An 18,290-nucleotide genomic window follows, 5' to 3' on the forward strand; every position below is an offset into this window, starting at 1 on the left:
ATAACATCATATGACAGATAGCAGGCCTTGAAGGAAATTGGTTTACACCCCCCACACAAAAAAAAATATATATATATGTATATATATGTATTCTTTTTTTAGCAACCTTGGGCAAATTACTTAGCCCATGTCGCCCTGATGACCTCTGTAGAATCGTTGCGAGGATTAAATGACACCATTTATGTAAAGCTCACAGAATAATGCCAGGGACTACAGTAATCACTCAGAAAAAAAAAATGCAAGCTGGTGGGGCAGTGGCTCACGCATGTAATCCCAGCTCATTGGGAGGCCAAGGCAGGTGGATCACGAGGTCAAGAGATCGAGACCATCCTGGCCACCATGGTGAAACCCCATCTCTACTAAAAATACAAAAATTAGCTGGGCGTGGTGGCGTGCGCCTGTAGTCCAAGCTACTCAGGAGGCTGAGACAGGAGAATGGCTTGAACCTGGGAGGTGGAGGTTGCAGTGAGCCGAGATCACGCCATTGTGCACCAGCCTGGGTGACAGAGTGAGTCCGTCTCAAAAAAAAAAAAAAAAGCAAGCTAATATCACTTGAAAGATGGAGATGATAATGCCTACCTGATAGGAAAGTCGTGAGGAAGATTAACATTTAAACACCCAGCACATACTAGGTCTAACTCAGTAATGCTTCCATCCTTCCACTCTTGTGACTTGGATATACCTGGAACACTGACTTATCAGGAGTATCTACAGAAGTGGATAATGTGGGTGACGGTTAGAGCAAATGAAAGGTGTTGTCACTCATAGAAGCTATGGTCCCAGGTGCTCTCAGCCCCCCATTCTCTCTGGCTTCTCCTGGCAGTTTGCCTCCTGGCCTTGCTGTTCAGTGGAGCAGGCTCGTCTGGGGTGCGGGACTATATTCTCTCTTTGATGAACCTCTCTCTGTAGGGTGGCTTTATCAAGAAGTCCTAGCCTGGACCCCGAGTCCCTAGGATAGTCCAGCTTCATCTGGAAGCACTATCCATCCTCCAGAGCAGAGGTCAGCAAAATTCTCCTTACAGGGCCACATATTAAATATATTTGGCTTTGCAGGCCATACGGTCTCTGCCACTATTACTCCTCTCTGGTATTCTAGCTCTAAAGCAGCTGTAGACGATCCCTAAAGGAACAGGCATGGCTATGTTCCAGCAAAAGTGTACGTAGTAGCACTGAAATTTCAATTTCATTTCAGTTTTGTATGTCATGATATAGTATACTTCCCTTGATTTTTTTCAAACAATTGAAAACATAAAAACCATTCTCAGCTTATAGGCCACACTAAAACAGGTGTGCAGCTAAATTTGGCCGATGGGCCACAGTTTGCTAACCCCTTCAGATCCTGTCTTTCAGTGTATAGGATTTCTCTAAAAAATGCATTCATTGTTTATTTTTTATTCTCATTCGATGTCAAACGTAACACTAGCTGTAGAGGCTAATCATGTTGTATTCCCAGTGACAACTTCTCCTTGAGTAGACACAATTTGGGCTGTGACATTTGTATGTCTGTGAACTATGGTACTGACTCATGTGATAATGGACTTTAGCAACTTTGAGCTTTTTATTCTCTTTTTAAGGAATCCGTCCTAACTCATTTTATGAAGCCAATATCACTCTGATACCAAAACCAGGAAAGGACATAAGAAAAAAAAGAAAACTACAGACCAATATCACTGATAAATATAGATGCAAAAATCTTCAGTGATATACTAGCTAACCAAATCCAACAGCACATCAAAAAGATAATCCACTATTATCTAGTGGATTTCATCCCATGGATGCAGGGATGGATTAACATACGCAAGTCAACAAATGTGATACATCACATAAACAGAATTGAAAACAAAAACCATTTGATTATCTCAATAGATGTAGAAAAAGCATTTGATGAAATCAACATCTTTATGATAAAAAATCCTCATCAAACTAGGCACAGAAGGGACTTACCTCGAAATAATAAAAGTCACATATGACAGACCCACAGCCAACATCATACTGAATGGGGAAAAGCTGAAAGCATTTCCCTTGAGAACTGGAACAAGATAAGGATGCCCACTCTCACCATTTCTATTCAACGTGGCACTGGAAGCCTTAGCCAGAGCAACCAGGCAAGAGAAGGAAATAAAGGACATCCAAATTGGAAAAGAGGAAGTAAACTATCGCTATTCACTTATGATATGATCATATACCTAGAGAACCTTAAAGACTCCTCCAAAAGACTCCTAGATTTGATAAACCAATTCAGTAAAGTCTCAGGTTACAAAAATCATTGTACACAAATCAGTAGCACTGCTATACACAACAATCACCAAAGTGAGAATCAAATCAAGAACTTAATTCCATTTGCAACAGCTGCGAAAAAGACAAAGAAGCTCTAGGAATATACTCAATCAAGGAGGTGAAAGATCTCTACAAGGAGAACTACACAATACTGCTGAAAGAAAACATAGATGACATGCACAAATGGAAACACATCCCATGCTCATGGATTGGAAGCATCAATGTCGTAACAATGACCATATTGCCCAAAGCAATCTATAGATTCAATGTAATTCCTATCCAAATACCAACATTATTTCTCATAGAATTAGAAAAAACAATTCTAAAATTCATATGGAACCAAAAAAGAGCCTGAATAGCCAAAGCAATCCTAAGCAAAAAGAACAAATCTGGAGACATAAGGTTACTGGATTTAAATTACAAGGCCATAGTTACAAAAACAGCATAGTACTGGTATAACAGTCAACACACAAACCATAGAGAACCCAGAAATAAAGCCAAATACTTACAGCCAAATGATCTTTGACAAAGCAAACAATACCACAAATTGGGGAAAGGACATCCTATTTAATAAATGGTGCTGGGAAAACTGCATAGCCATCTATAGAAGAATGAAACTGGATTCCTCTCACCTTATATAAAAATCAACTCAAGATGCATCAATGACTTAATTCTAAGACCTGAAACCATAAAAATTCTAGAAGATAACCTAGGAAAAATTCTTCTGAGAATTGGCTTAGGCAAAGAATTTATGACTAAGACTCCAAAAGCAAATGCAACAAAAACAAAAATAAATAAATGGCACCTAATTAAACTAAAAAGCTTCTGTACAGCAAAATAAATAATTATCAGAGTAAACAGACAGCCCACAGAATGGAAGAAAATATTTGCAAACTATGCATCCAACAAAAAACTAATATCCAGAATCTACAAGGAACTCAAGCAAATCAGCAAGAAAAAAACAAATAATCCCATCAAAAAGTGGCCAAATTATATGAATAGACATTTCTCAAAAGAAGATATGCAAATGCCCAACAAACATATGAAAAAATACTAATCATCAGGGAAATGCAAATTAAAACCACAATACATACCACCTTACTCCTGCAAGAATGGCTATTATTAAAAAGTCAAAAAACAATAGATGTTGGCATGGATGTGGTGAAAAGGGAACGCTTATACACTGCTGGTAGGAATGTAAATTAGTACTACCTATATGGAAAGCAGTATGGAGATTTCTTTTTTTTTTCTTCCTTTTTTCTTTTTCTTTTTCTTTTCTTTCTTTTCTTTTTTTTTTTTTTTTTTTTTTGAGATGGAGTTTCGCTCTTGTTGCCCAGGCTGGAGTGCGATGGCACGATCTTGGCTCACCACAACCTCTGCCTCCCAGGCTCAAGCGATTCTCCTGCCTCAGCCTCCTGAGTAACTGGGATTACAGGCGCCTGCCACCATGCCCAGCTAATTCTGTATTTTTAGTAGACACAGGTTTTCTCCATGTTGGTCAGGCTGGTCCCTGATCTCCCAACCTGAGGTGATCCTCCCACCTCGGCCTCCCAAAGTGCTGGGATTAAAGGCATGAGCCACCGCACCCAGCCTGAGATTTCTTAAAGAACTAAAAGTAGATCTACCATTCTATCCAGCAATCCCACTACTGAGTATCTACCTAAAGGAAAATAAGTCATTATATGAAAAAGACACCTGCACACATATGTTTATTGCAGCACAATTCACAATTGCAAATATATGGAACCAACCTAAGTGCCCATCAACCAATGTGTGGATAAAGAAAATATGGTGTATCATGGAATACTACTCAGCCACAAAAAGTAATAAAATAATGTCTTTTTCAGGAACTTGAATGGAACTGGAGGCCATTATTCTAAGTGAAGTAACTCAGGAATAGAAAACCAAACACCATATGTTCTCACTTATATGTGAGAGCTAAGCTATGGGTATGCAAAGGCAGACAGGGCGGTATAATGGACTTTGGAGACTCAGAAAGGGGAGGATGGGAGGGAAGCCCAAGATTAAAAACTACATATTGGGTACAATGCACACTACTCGGGAGACAGGTGTACTAAAATCTCAGACTTCACCACTATACAATTCGGCCAGGTAATCCAAAACCACTTGTACCTCAAAACTGTTGAAATAAAAAATATTTTTTAAAATAAAATATTAAATGTCCTGAAATATTACTGATGCTGTAGCTATAAAAATCATTAACATTTCAATATATAAAATAACCATTTGTTTAATACAAGGCAAAAACCTGACAAAGCCCTTTCACACTCTACAGTTGTTTGTCTCTCGTCTCAATATCTGATTTATCTAACCTGGGCACTGTCAGACAGACTCATGCAGAAAACAGACTTTTTTTTTTTTGGAGACAAGGTCTCCAAAAGCCGACCTGTCGGTGCCAAGAATGTATTGGAAACCTTAGAAAAGTAATGAATGCGGTGAGCCGTATCCCTGTTCCCCACCTGCCCTGGACTGTTTGTGCCATTTCTTGCTACTGTACTTGCTCTCCTGTTTAAATTGCAGCAGAATGATAGTCTTTGACTAGGGCTGGCTGCAGAATTTGATGCGGGGGTCCAGGGCGGTCTCTGTAATTGGGTTGTTTGACATGAGCCTGGAGGGTCCTTTGCTCTGTCTTTCAGTCGGCTGGAGTACAGTGGTATGATCTCGGCTCACTGCAGCTTCTGCCTCCCGGGTTCAAGTGGTTCTTGTGCCTCAGCCTCCCGAGTAGCTGGGATTACAGGCCTGCACCACCATGACCGGCTAATTTTTTTGTATATTTAGTAGAGACAGGGTTTTGCCATGTTGGCCAGGCTGATCTCAAACTCTTGACCTCAGGTAATCCGCCCACCTCAACCTCCCAAAGTGCTGCTGGGATTACAGGCATGAGCTACCTCACCCGACCCAGAACACTTTAAAGACACCCTGATCCTTACTTTGAAGTCAAAATCCCACTAGATTGTATATAACATTTTGGGTTGTAGCTCCATCAATGCAGGGCTTCAAGACAGCTTGATGGAAAAACCTCCTTTTAGGTGGGTTTTCACCAACAGAGGCTTTCAACTACCAATTTAAACTCGTCAGGGAGGTGCTAGAAGGTCACACTCTTAGCATGCTTGATTGGTGGTCTTCCACCTAGCGTCCCAATTCCTCTCCCTGTGTGCATGAGGGAGAAGTGTGCTTTATGCATATGGTGACTTGGCAAATCTAGGGGAGAGGAGTGAGCTGATTTAGGTGACTTAGACCCTTGGTCATGGGGCAGACACGTGGGAATCAATTTCCTCATTTAAGTTATATTATTCTCAGAAATCATTACGGCACGTCTTTAACACACTACTTTTCTCCAAAACAAATATTTACTGACTGAAGTTGTCTTCATAGCCATGGCAACTCTCGCCAGTGTTTTATACACATACATACATACATATACATATATGTGTATATATGTATATATTGATATACGCATACAGAGGCATACACATATGTGTATATATATATGCAGGTAGCTGAAAGACTGATGTATGACCTCTAAGCTATACCTGTGGACTGCTAACCTCAACATTTTGGATCATCTTTTTTTCTCTCTCCAGAAAGAAAAGGGATAGCAAATTGTTTAGATTCTTGAGTGTAATCGAATAATGTATCTCCCCCACCATCTGTTCCCAGGCAGAAGTGTTGCAACATCAAAGCCTGAATCCAATCCCCGGGTTGTCACTCTTCGTGTTTTCACCTGTCCACGTTGTTGTATGTAACAGAAAGGAAATAGACCCTTCCAGAAAGACAAGTGGCCTGTGAGCTTGGGTGCCAAGAATGTATTGGAAACCTTAGAAAAGTAATGAATGCGGTGAGCCGTATCCCTGTTCCCCACCTGCCCTGGACTGTTTGTGCCATTTCTTGCTACTGTACTTGCTCTCCTGTTTAAATTGCAGCAGAACGATAGTCTTTGACTAGGGCTGGCTGCAGAATTTGATGCGGGGGTCCAGGGCGGTCTCTGTAATTGGGTTGTTAGACATGAGCCTGGAGGGTCCTTTGCTCTGTCTTTTCGGTCGGCTTGGTCTGGACCATGTGATGCCATCTACAAAATCCCAGGGTGTTTTTAGCTGGTAAAATGAAAGAATCTTAGCATTGGACTGGCCGTAATGGGCATTCCCGGGGCTGTTTTGCCCAGTGGCCAGCAGCTTCTGCTTCAATACATACAGCAGGAGCTCACTGCCTTTCTTCCCCACTGGCCAGTGCACAGGGCTGGCCTCCTGGTCAAGCGACCTGTACAGTTGCACAGGACTTGCACCCAGAAGGCTCCCACACTTGGTTTAATGGTCCGCTGTTGCTGTCTTGAAATTCTTAATAATTCTTGAGCAAGGGGGCCCTGCATTTTCATTTCACACTGCGCCCCACAAATTATGTAGCTTGTGCTGCCAGCACATTTAAAGCTACCTTCACCCATCAACCACACACAGGATGTTTGTACAAACATTCAGTCATTACCTACCTCCAGACCCCACCCTGCCCTCACTTCCTGCTCTGCTCCAGGCGCTGACTTCCAACCCTGGGCTTTTCCACCTGCTTCCAGCCTCATTTGACTTAACCTGCCTTGACCCTTGAGATGTGCAGTCTGAACCTGACTTCTCTAATTTGACCCTTAAACGTCAAACGCCTCAGTGGTTGCAGGCTCTAATCTTGGTTTTTCCCACTTGTCACCACTTAGAAAAATTTCAAAGCCCAACTCGGCTCTGATCTCCAGACTCTTAACAGAGACGGGCCTCAGCCCCAAGAGATTAGTCAGCTGATTCTATATACAGAGAGTTATTTTGGGCTTTTGTTAAAAGTACACTGAGCCAAACATCTGCTTCCCTATAGTTCCTACACATTACCTGGTAAATGTGGTAGAGTGCTAGTTATTGAGTCAGCAAGTAAGCAGATGCAAAAAGTAAACATACTGAAATTAAGCATGTTTGTTATAGATATTAAACCACCTCCCTCTCCAGTTAAAATATCCAAATGAAGCTGGGCGTGGTGGCTCATGCCTGTAATCCCAGCACTTTGGGAGGCTGAGGCGGGCGGATCACGAGGTCAGGAGATCGAGACCATCCTGGCTAACATGGTGAAACCCTGTCTCTACTAAAAATACAAAAAATTAGCCGGGCGCGGTGGCAGGCGCCTGTAATCCCAGCTACTCGGGAGGCTGAGGCAGGAGAATGGCATGAACTCGGGAGGCGGAGCTTGCAGTGAGCCGAGATAGCGCCACTGCAGTCTGGCCCGTGAGAAAGAGCAAGACTCCGTCTCTTAAAAAAAAAAAAAAAAAAAAAAAAAATCCAAATGATTCTTCCAGTCATCCTTCACACATCCCTGCACAATTAGCTCAGCCTCACACTCCCAGATCAACTACCTCCATCAGATATCCCAACACCCAGGCGCCCTATCCACCCACTTTCAGTCCGCCCCTGACTTCCATTCAGACAGGTCTGCTCATGGCTCTTCATCCCATCCTCTTTTCTGTCCCCATTATCCCTCCTAGATAGCCACGAGGCCTGCTATGTCATTTCATGGTGACAAGTCTTCCTAAGTATCTTCTGTTGCAGGGTTCTGCTTTCGTGCCTCTCCCGCCATCAGCATCCCCTGTGCCCCATGCTCTGAATTTTTCTGGGCTCCTGCACAGTGCTGTTTATTTTGACTGTTGCTGTGCCTGTGCCATCTCAGTTACAGTCCCCCCAAGACAGAACTGCAGCCACCTCCAGCACCACCCTTGTCTCCTGAGTTATCTCTTATGAGCTTCCTAGACCTGCTCATACCAATTCTTAGACTCATTGGTAGCACAGTCCTTTAAAGGGACACCTTTGAGTGTGTGTGTGTGTGTGCGCGCGCGCGTGTATATGTGTGTTCATGTATGTGTGTTTATGTGCATGGGTGAATGTGTGTATGTGAATTTGTGTGTGTACAGATACGTGCATGTGTGTGCACAAGGATCATTTCACTCTTACGGAGAGTGTTAATTTCATTATAAGGAACTAGCCTTGTACATCAACATACACCTGACATCTGTGCTCTGATGTCACTTTCAGCTCAGTACTATATGAGTTCAATGACAGCATCTCCAAACTGCCTTGTCTCATATTTGAACCCAAGCCCTTGGCCATTCTTGTTTTCCACAGCAGTGTGCATTAACCTAGTGGTTGCCAAACCCAGCAGCCCAGTAGAATCAGGTGGGGAGCATTTTTCAATGTATTTCCTGTGGTAGCAACTCAGACCTGCGGAATCTGAATCTCTGCGAGAGGGGCCCTGAAATCCTCATATTTCCAAAGCTCTGCAGACTGCACCTTATTTGGAAAGTCTAAGAGCAAGCCATCTCCACCCAGACATAAAGCTAATAAATGCACCTTACATGGGCATCGGGTGCATAACCCTGCATTAGGTAGGTAAGTATTATTATCTCAATTTCATAGTTGAAATAACCGAGGCCCCGGGAGACCATGCGACCTGTCCAAGAGAGAACGCAGTCAGGACTCTGCAAGTTTGCCTCCCTGAGGCCACTCTTCCCACCGCCCATGGGACTGCTCCTGCAGTGTGTGGAGTCCGATCTAGGGTCCTCCTTGTGTGCCACATCCTAAACCATAACCCTGGAAGCGGCTTGAGCACAAGGGCACATCCAGACAGCATCTGCTGGAACCTGCCTCTAAAATCCCCCGGCCCCCTTACCCTGCCTACTCTGTTTATTCTGCACAGACCCATCATGGAACTACTGGGCAGGCATTTGCTCATGTGTCCATCACCTGCTACACTTGGGGCTCCCTGAGATGGTTGGGGTGCTGTGGAATGTGTACTGGTCTCCGATGGATGTGGAACAGATCTGGGTGTGACTCTTAGTTTGGCCAGTCTATGAGTTTGCTAGAGCTGCCTTAACAGAGAACAACCGACTGGGTGGCTTAAATTACAGAACGTATGTCTCACAGTTCTGGAGGCCAGAAGTCCGAGATCAAGGTGTGGGCAGGGTGGGCTCCTTCTGAGGGAGTGAGGGATTTGTTCTACGCCCTCTCCTGGCCTCTGGTGGTTCGCTGGTCATCCTTGGCATTCCTTGATGGCCTGGAGAGCATCACTCTGATTTCTGCCTTCATCTTCACATGGAATTCTCCCTGTGTACGTGTCTGTGTCCAAATTTCCTCTTTTTATAAGGACACCAAACATATTGGAGGGGGCCACCCTAATGACCACATTTTAACTTGATTACCTCTGTAAAGACCCTATCTCTCAATAAGGACACATTCTGAGGTACTGGGGGACCTCAATATATCTTTTGGGGGATACAATTAAACTCATAAGAGCAAGTATCTTGTTTTATGAATTGGAGCAAGTCACTGAACCTCATAGAATCAGTTTATTCATCCGTGAAATAGGGATTTAAAAATACTCACTGTGCAGGCTTCTTTCTTAATAACTGTTAGAAGATTAGATAAGGCACAAAAATGTTTTTTTAGAGCAAGGCAGAGAACAGTGAGATTAGTTACTAAAATCTAGGTTAAAAGAGGTGGGGCAACTCCCCATCCACTAACACCCACTCCTGCCCTCTGAGTGTGTGTGTGTGTGTGTGTGTGTGTACCATACACTGTGATTGTCCGGATCATCGGAGCCTCAGGCACATTCTAACAGAAACCACATACCAAACAGACATGATTATTCCTGAATGCTGACTTCAAATTTTCACTCACATGAAGGGTATATCAGCACTCAAATCAAGAATTAGGCACCTTTGTTGCTGTTAAATAGGCCTCATCTTTAGTTCAGCATGTTTCCTAAACTTATCTCATCACAGACACATTAAAAGCACAGATCCCCTCCCCAGGGATTCAGGTTCCTTTGGTCTGGGTAGGGCCCGAGGGATCTGCATTTGAACAAGCTCCTGGCGTGAGTCTTATTGGACAAGCCTGGAACAGGGCTGCCCTGATCACAGTAGGACCGGATTTCTCACCCTGGCTCCTCTGCTGCTGATCAGCCAGGTTCAAGTCACTGGACCTGGGAGGGGCCTCCATTTCCTCACCTTTAACCCTATGCTTGATTTTGAGTCTTGAGCTCTCCAGGTCCTTTCCAGCCATAAAATGCCACCTCTGTGCTTGTGGATTCGGAATTCTCTGCATTATAATAAGCTCCTTGAACTACCTCTGACATCTTTTGCCATATATTTTCCCATCATATGGAGGGTTGGGGGCCTCTTTACTCAATGGGTGTCCAGCCAAGCTGACCTGCCCAACTGTGGTTGATAGCATGTGGGGAGAAGAGCAGCAGACCAGGGGAAGCAGCTCAAGAGCAGAACACCCTCAGTGCAGTCTTTTCTCTCTACAGCAGGGAGGGACGGTCTTGTTCCTGGCCTCCAGGGTAAGTCTGCAGACCAGCTGGGGGCCTGTTTGGCTTAGGCTTACCTTTTAACATGGCCACTCTGTGAATCACTGCTGTGAAACAATGACTGGTCATTTAAATGCCCTTGGCACACTCAGCAGTCTAGGATGAACAAATTGTTTTGTTGATTTAGTTTTGTTAGAGAAAAGAGAGAGATAAAGAGAGAGAGAGAGACCCTAATACATTGCTGGTGGAAATGTAAAGTGGTGCAGCTAATAGGGAAAACATAGAGACATATGGCCCAGCATTTCCACTCCTGGTTCTATTACTCAAGAGAAATGAAGGCACATATCTACAGAGGAACTTGTGCACTCATGTTTATAGCAGCATTATTCACAATGGCCAAAAGGAAGAAACAACCATTGACAGAGGAATGGATAAGCAAGTTGTGGTTTACGCACACCATGGAATATCATGTAGCCACAAAAACGGATGAAGTGTTACACATGCTATGACTTGGATGAACCTGGAAAATGTGCTAAGTGAAAGAAGCCAGACACAAAAAGAATGCATGTTCCATGATTCCTTTTATATGAAATATCCAGAATAGTCAAATCTACAGAGGTAAAAAGCAGATTTGTGATTGTCAGGGACTGGGGGAGGGGGAAATGGGAGTGACTGCTTAATAGGTACCAGATGTTATTCTGGGAGATGAAAAGGTTTTGAAACTAGAGAGGTGGTGATTGCACGACATTGCGAATGCACTAAATACCACTGAATTGTGCACTTTATAATGGTTAATGGTATGTTATTTCAATTGCACATCAATAAAAAGAGACAGAAAAAAGGGTAAGGGAGAGTCTGGTGGAGGGAAGAGAGGAAAAATGAGAAAGAGAAGAGAGGCAATATTATTAGGCCTGGCATGTGAATTTTTTTATTTTTAAAGGATAATGTGACCATTGCGTCACTGAAATGGAACAGAGCACTCCTCTGATTACAGTGACCACTGACCTCCTGTGAGGGGTGGAAGCTCTATCGTTTCCTTTTCGCCAGCAGCAGTCTTTGATACCGCAAGTCACAAGATGTGGCACCAGCATTATATCTTTGAGTCGACTGGGGGAGGCCCCTCTGGCAGTCTCTCAATCAAGCATCTCCAGCTCAGAGGACTCTGCTCTGAGATTAAACCACACAGGTTTCTTTCAGCCTGGGGTCTGGGTAAGTGGTCTGGGCAACCACTTCAGGGCTCAGTGGGCATCTGGGGTACACAGGGAAACGTGAGCCCATCTGGGCTGCAGATTCACTAGGACACTTGGTTGGACTGTTTTCGTTAGCTCTCAAATGTGCAAATCATGCTTTTCCTGGTGCTTGGCAGGGCAAAGACTTGGATTTTTTTAAAAAGACAACCTAATGGAGATTCGAGCTGGACAGCAAAGAAGACACATTAGTTGGCCAGTCTAGAGAATGCATTCGGAAGGGTTTCAGCACAAGTCCTCTGCTGTTGAGGTTTGCAGCCCTTTCATTGGGTGCCTTTCAGATAGTCTGGACGAAGGCCTCTGGTAGAGCTGACTGACTGCCTATAACAAAATCACTTCAGAATGAGTATGGAGTTCTACAAAATTCACTGTCTCAAGTCAGACCTGCATGGACTCTAAATGACTGATCTTGGCTGCTTGCCTAGACATCTACCTCCAGGACCACCCTGTTAGCAGTTTGGTGTCTACTTGTGGGTTCCAGCCACCAATCACAGCATCATCCTTCACTGATGGCTGCTTCCCACATCTCTGCCTAAATCTACGTCCCACTCCTGGGCACTCAGCACTGATGCTGATCATTCCTGAATGCAGATTCTAGAGCGACAGTCGTGCAGAATCTCAGATAAGTTATTACTAAAAGAAAAGAGTTCAGTGTGACTCCTAGCATACATAGGCTTTGCCACGGTCAGAGCAAAGGTCTTGCAGCACATCTGAGGCTTCCCAACACGCAGATGCTCTCTTGGAGCCCTGAGGAAGCTTCCAGGGCTGTGCAGTTTGCTTGCACCCTGGCAGATCCAGATGGCAGCTGATCACTGCAGGGCTCTGTGATGCCTGCGCCAGCTGGTCCGCTCACTCTGGCAGTTCGAATGGTGCTCTGTGTTTCAAGATGGACACCCAGGAGGTCACCTTCTTAGCTTTACAGCCACCTGGTGGATCCCTGCTGGAGTGTCCTCCTCAACGTTGGGCATGGGGGCGGGTGGTGGTCCCTGAAGGAGTCTATCCATAGAGCCCTCTTTAGAAGTCTCCACCGCACTGAGCTGTGCCAGTGCAAGACTCACAGTCCCCTTAGATTCCTGTTATGATTGCTGTTCTCTTCTTATTTAAGTATTTTCACAAAGGACTTGTTGTTCTCCAGCCTAAGACTTTCAGTAAAGCAGACTATCTTTTAATCTAATAACTCAAATTAAGTGAACATTTTAATTTTCATTTAAAAATTTAAATTTTGTTTAAAATTAAATGAAAACCAAATAACATTTACTTTTAAACAAATCAGTGCAGCATGGTTATGAGCCTCAAGTCCTGACCTGCTTCCCCCAGTCTCCCCCTCACGGAAATGGTAGTCCTGCCTGAATACCCTTTGCCCATCCAAGGGAATCTGTGCCAGATTATGTCTCCAGGGCTGGAGTTTATAGCTCCCCATCACATGGTGTGGCAACTCATGCTTCTTAATCAGAGCATCAGATGAATGAGTCAATGTGATCTTGCTTTTATTTTCACAAATTGTCTCCCGAGTGAGGCCTGCTCTGAGCTTCAGGGCCTCTCCTTGGCTCCACTCCAATAACTTGAGTAATTTCCTGTGCTGAGGGCCCTTGTGCGCTGAGACTTCTTATCACATGAGCCACTAGGTTAGAGCCTGAACCTATTTCCAGAGTGCTCATTACAGGCGCTTTGGAAGGAGGTCCGAGCTTTGGAATAAGAGACTGAAGTTCTGGCTTGAATTTGGCTTTGCCCTGAGTAGCTGTGTAACACTGCACAGGTTAATTAACTTCTCTGAGTTTCCATTCCTGCATCTGTAAAACAGGAATCACAAACAGGATACCAACAGAGGGATGAGCTCAGGCCTCAGAGTTGGACAAAGCTGCATTCAGATGCCAGCTCTGCAGATTGCTAGCTTCGGGATCCCACCAGAGCCTCCGTGGATGGGAGAGCCACTATCTGCCTTCTGGAGTTCTTGTAGAAAGTAAAAGAGATGATGTATGTACCATGCCTGGCACATGGTTAGGCACTGAGGAAATGTTTTTGAAGACTACAAAATAAGGATAAAACACACGATATGTCTACCTCCATGGATATTTGAAAGGATCACATTAATATATGTGAAAATACACTGTAAACTATAAAATAATATAAATGTTATTATTTGGATTCTTTTTCTCTCAGATCATTTTACTCTATTTACTCTCTCCAATTTCTCATTTAGAAAATTTCGGTCAGGTGCAGTGGCTCATGCATGAGTCACTATAATGGTTAATGGTATGTTATGTAATCCCAGCACCTTGGGAGGCCGAGGCAGGCGGATCACGAGGTCGAGAGATTGAGACCATGCTGGCCAACATGGTGAAACCCCGTCTCTACTAAAAATACAAAAATTAGCTGGGCGTGGTGGCGCGTGCCTGTAGTCCCAGCTACTCGGAGGCTGAGGCAGGAGAATCCCTTGAACCCAGGAGGCGGAGGTTGCAGTGAGCTGAGATCGTGCACTCCAGCTTGGGCAACAGAGTGAGACTCTGTCTCAAAAAATAAATAAATAAATAAAACAAAATAAAATAAAAATTTCATACCTGAAAAAAGTTGGAATAGTAAACATCCAAATATCCTTTTCCTAGATTCACCAATTATTAATAGTTGCTTCTTTGCTTGCTCTATCTCTGTCTCTATTTCTATTTATATACCTATCATCTATGAATAATTTGTTTAAGCATTTGAAAGTAAGTTGCAGATATCATGAGTCGACCTTAAGTACTTCAGCACATGTCTCTTGAGAATAACAGCATTCTCTTATACAACAAAGTACTATTAATACCATATTTGTAGGCTTGGGCTGCTATGCCAAAATGCCATAGACTGGGTGACCTCAACAGCACACACTCATTTCTCAAAATTCCAGAGGTTGAAGATGTAAGATCAAGGTGTCAGCTGATTCAGTTCCTGGTGAGGGCCCCCTTCCTGGCTTACAGATTGCAGATGGCTGTTGTCTTCGTCGTCGTCGTCTTCTTCTTCTTCTTCTTCTTCTTCTTCTTCTTCTTCTTCTTCTTCTTCTTCTTCTTCTTCTTCTTCTTCTTCTTCTTCTCCTCCTCCTCTCCTCCTCTTCTTCTTCTTTCTTTCTTTCTTTCTTTCTTTCTTTCTTTCTTTCTTCTTCTTCTTCTTCTTCTTCTTCTTCTTCTTCTTCTTCTTCTTCTTCTTCTTCTTCTTCCTATTATTATTATTATTATTATACTTTAAGTTCTGGAGTATATGTGCAGAATGTGCGGGTTTGTTACATAGGTATACACGTGCCATGGTGGTTTGCTGCACCCATCAACCTGTCATCTACATTAGGTGTTTCTCCTAATGCTATCCCTCTGCTAGCACCCCCGACAGGCCCCGGTGTGTGATGTTCCCCTCCCTATGTCCATGTGTTCTCATTGTTCAACTCTCACTTATGAGTGAGAACATGCAGTGTTTGGTTTTCTGTTCTTGTGTTAGTTTGCTGAGAATGGATGGTTTCTAGCTTCATCCATGTCCCTGCAAAGGACATGAACTCATTCTTTTTTATGGCTGCATAGTATTCCATGATGTAATGTGTCACATTTTCTTTATTTAGTCTATCATTGATGGGCATTTGGGTTGGTTCCAAGTCTTTGCTATTGTGAACAGTGCTGCAATAAACATGTGTGCATGTGTCTTTATAGTAGAACAATTTAAAAATATGGAACACTTCAGGAATTTGCGTATCATCCTCGTGCAAGGACCATGCTAATCTTCTCTGTATCCTTCCAATTTTAGTATATGTGCTGCTGAAGTGAGCACGTTTTTTGTTTGTTTGTTTGTTTGTTTTTTGAGATGGAGTCTTGCTCCGTCACCCAGCCTCAAGTGCAGTGGTGCAATTTTAGCTCACTGCAGCTTCCACCTCCTGGGTTCAAGCAATCCTCCTGCCTCAGCCTCCTGAGTAGCTGGGATTACAGATGTGCACCACCACACCCGGCTAATTTTTATATTTTTAGTACAGATGGGGTTTCACCATGTTGGCTAGGCTGGTCTCAAACTCATGACCTCAAGTGATCCACGTGCCTCAGCCTCCCAAATTGCTGGGATTACAGGCAAGAGCCACCACACCCAGTCAGCTGTCTTCTCACTATGTCTTCACGTGGTGGAGACAGAGAGAAAGCTCTGCCATCTCTTCCTCTGTTTATGGGGACGCTAATCCCATCACAAGGGTCCTGCCCCTTACGACCTCATCTAAATATATTTCCCTCCCAGAGGTCTCATCTCCAAATACCACTACACTGGGTGTTAGGACTTCAACATAATGCGTTGTGGGAGAACGCAAACATTCAGTTCATAATAATTACCAACAACTTTAACATCAATACAGTAATATTATCTAATACACAGATATTCAAATTTTATACTCAGTATTCAAATTTTAAATATTCATTTTAAATTCAATATTCAATTTCAAATACTCTATACTCAAATTTTATTTTGATTGCATGTTGAAATGAGAATACATTGATTACGTTGGGTCGAAATACATTATTAAAAATTAGTTTCACCTGTCTTGTCACTTTTTCATGTGGCTTTAAAAATATTAAAATTCCACCTTTTGCCTGCATTACATTTCTATTGTACATCACTGCTCAGAATATTCCCTCTCACATTGTGTTGTTGTTTGTGACGTGGGCATTTTTTTTAGTCCAAGCCAATTATCTTGTGGAAGGCTCTACAATATGGCTTTGTCTGTTTCCTTTTGACTAGATTCTGGTTAAATCTTTCTGACAAGGATATAATCGAAGTGATGTTGAGACTTGGCCTCAGGGGCTCACTGTGTGAGTTTGCCCCATTGTTGGGAATGCAAAGTTTTACTACTTGGTTAAAGTGGCCTCTGCCACACGTAAAGATTCTTTTTTCCCTCTATCGGGGTGGTCTTTTGAAACCATATAAGCATCCTGCTCCTACTTACTCAGTGGTTTTAGCATCTAATGATGCTTGTTGCCTGTATCAATCATACATTAGTGATTGCAGAAATTACAGGTGTCTTAACTTTTCATTTTAATTGGCTTGACTGATTTCCTATTCTAGTTTTTTATGCTAATACATGATATGAGCAATTTGCTGCTTTTTTTTTTTTTTGGAGACAGTTTCCCTCTGTTGTCCAGTCTGGAGTGTAGTGGTGCCACCTCTGCTTCTCGCCTTCTGGGTTCAAGTGATTCTCATGCCTCAGCCTCCTGAATAGCTGGGATTACAGGCACGTGCCATCATGCCTGGCTAATTTTTGTATTTTTAGTGGAAACGAGGTTTCACCATGTTAGCCAGGCTGTTCTCGAACTCCTGACCTCAAGTGATCTGCCTCCTTCAGCCTCCCAAAGTGCTGGGATTACAGGCGTGAGCCACCACACCTGGCCCAATTTGCTTTCTAAGTCTGATAAGACTTTTATTTTGACAATTACTTTTATTTGACAAAGACTTTTATTATGACAATTTATTTTACTGGCTGCATAGCATTCTGTTGTATAAAATGTAGAATACGATATAGTTGAATCTCTGTCGATGATTATTTACATGTTTTCTAATTTTTTGCAATTAAAAATGTTGATTCTATGAACATCCCTGTTGCATAAAATGTAGAATACGATATAGTTGAATCTCTGTTGATGATTATTTACATGTTTTCTAATTTTTTGCAATTAAAAATATTGATTCTATGAACATCCTTGTACACTGTCCACCCAGTCATTTCCTGCCTTGAAATATATCCCTAAAAATGGTGTTATTGAGTATGTTCAGTCAAATTTTTGACACGTATAGTCAGATTGCCCTCCAGAAATATCACACAGTTCACACTTCCAGTGAATCAGCCAGGATGCTTTCAGCTGCAAAGGAACAACAATCTCAACACAGATTGGCTTCCATAATAAAGACATTTGTTTTCTCATAGAAGCCAGAACTCCAAATGAAAGGTGCTACCATACACTCCATTTTCTCCTCAATTTCATTTTTTAAGAAAAGCACTAGCTGTAACCCATTAAATAGACTTCATGACTCACCAGGGGATCATGACCTACAATTTGAAAAACATTGCTTTAAAATACTCGAATTGCTCTCTGGAACTGGAGATAGGTGGCTACCTGAACAAATTCTGACTTTTGTTAGGAGTGGAGGAATGGATGTTCATCACCTTATCTATTTATCTACACGGATGGCAGAGAACACCGTCCCCCAGGCCCTTCTCACCCTGTGCGTAATTTGGCTCCCCATCTTTGCCAATCTAATAAGTGAATTCACCATCTCTCTTTTTAAAATTTCAACTGTTTAACAGTGAGATTTCATGGATAAACAATATTGTATGTGCCAGGCTCTGGTAACAGGCCTGCCTGGATTCATAATCTGGAAACTTCACTTATCACCTGTGTGACTTAGAGCAAGTTACTTAGCCTCTCTGTG

The 18,290-nt window shown here is 42.9% G+C and overlaps 1 non-coding gene across 1 annotated transcript; it reads right to left on the reverse strand.

The window, feature by feature from the left end:
* Window positions 1-15,549: 15,549 nt before the first annotated feature.
* LOC115835246 lies at window positions 15,550-15,656 on the reverse strand. Its single transcript, XR_004030238.1, has one exon. It is a non-coding gene; the product is annotated as a U6 spliceosomal RNA (small nuclear RNA).
* Between the last annotated feature and the right edge of the window lie 2,634 nt (window positions 15,657-18,290).

The sequence above is a fragment of the Nomascus leucogenys genome, chromosome 5 (assembly GCF_006542625.1).
Source record: "Nomascus leucogenys isolate Asia chromosome 5, Asia_NLE_v1, whole genome shotgun sequence".
NCBI classification, from domain to species: Eukaryota; Metazoa; Chordata; class Mammalia; order Primates; family Hylobatidae; genus Nomascus; species Nomascus leucogenys.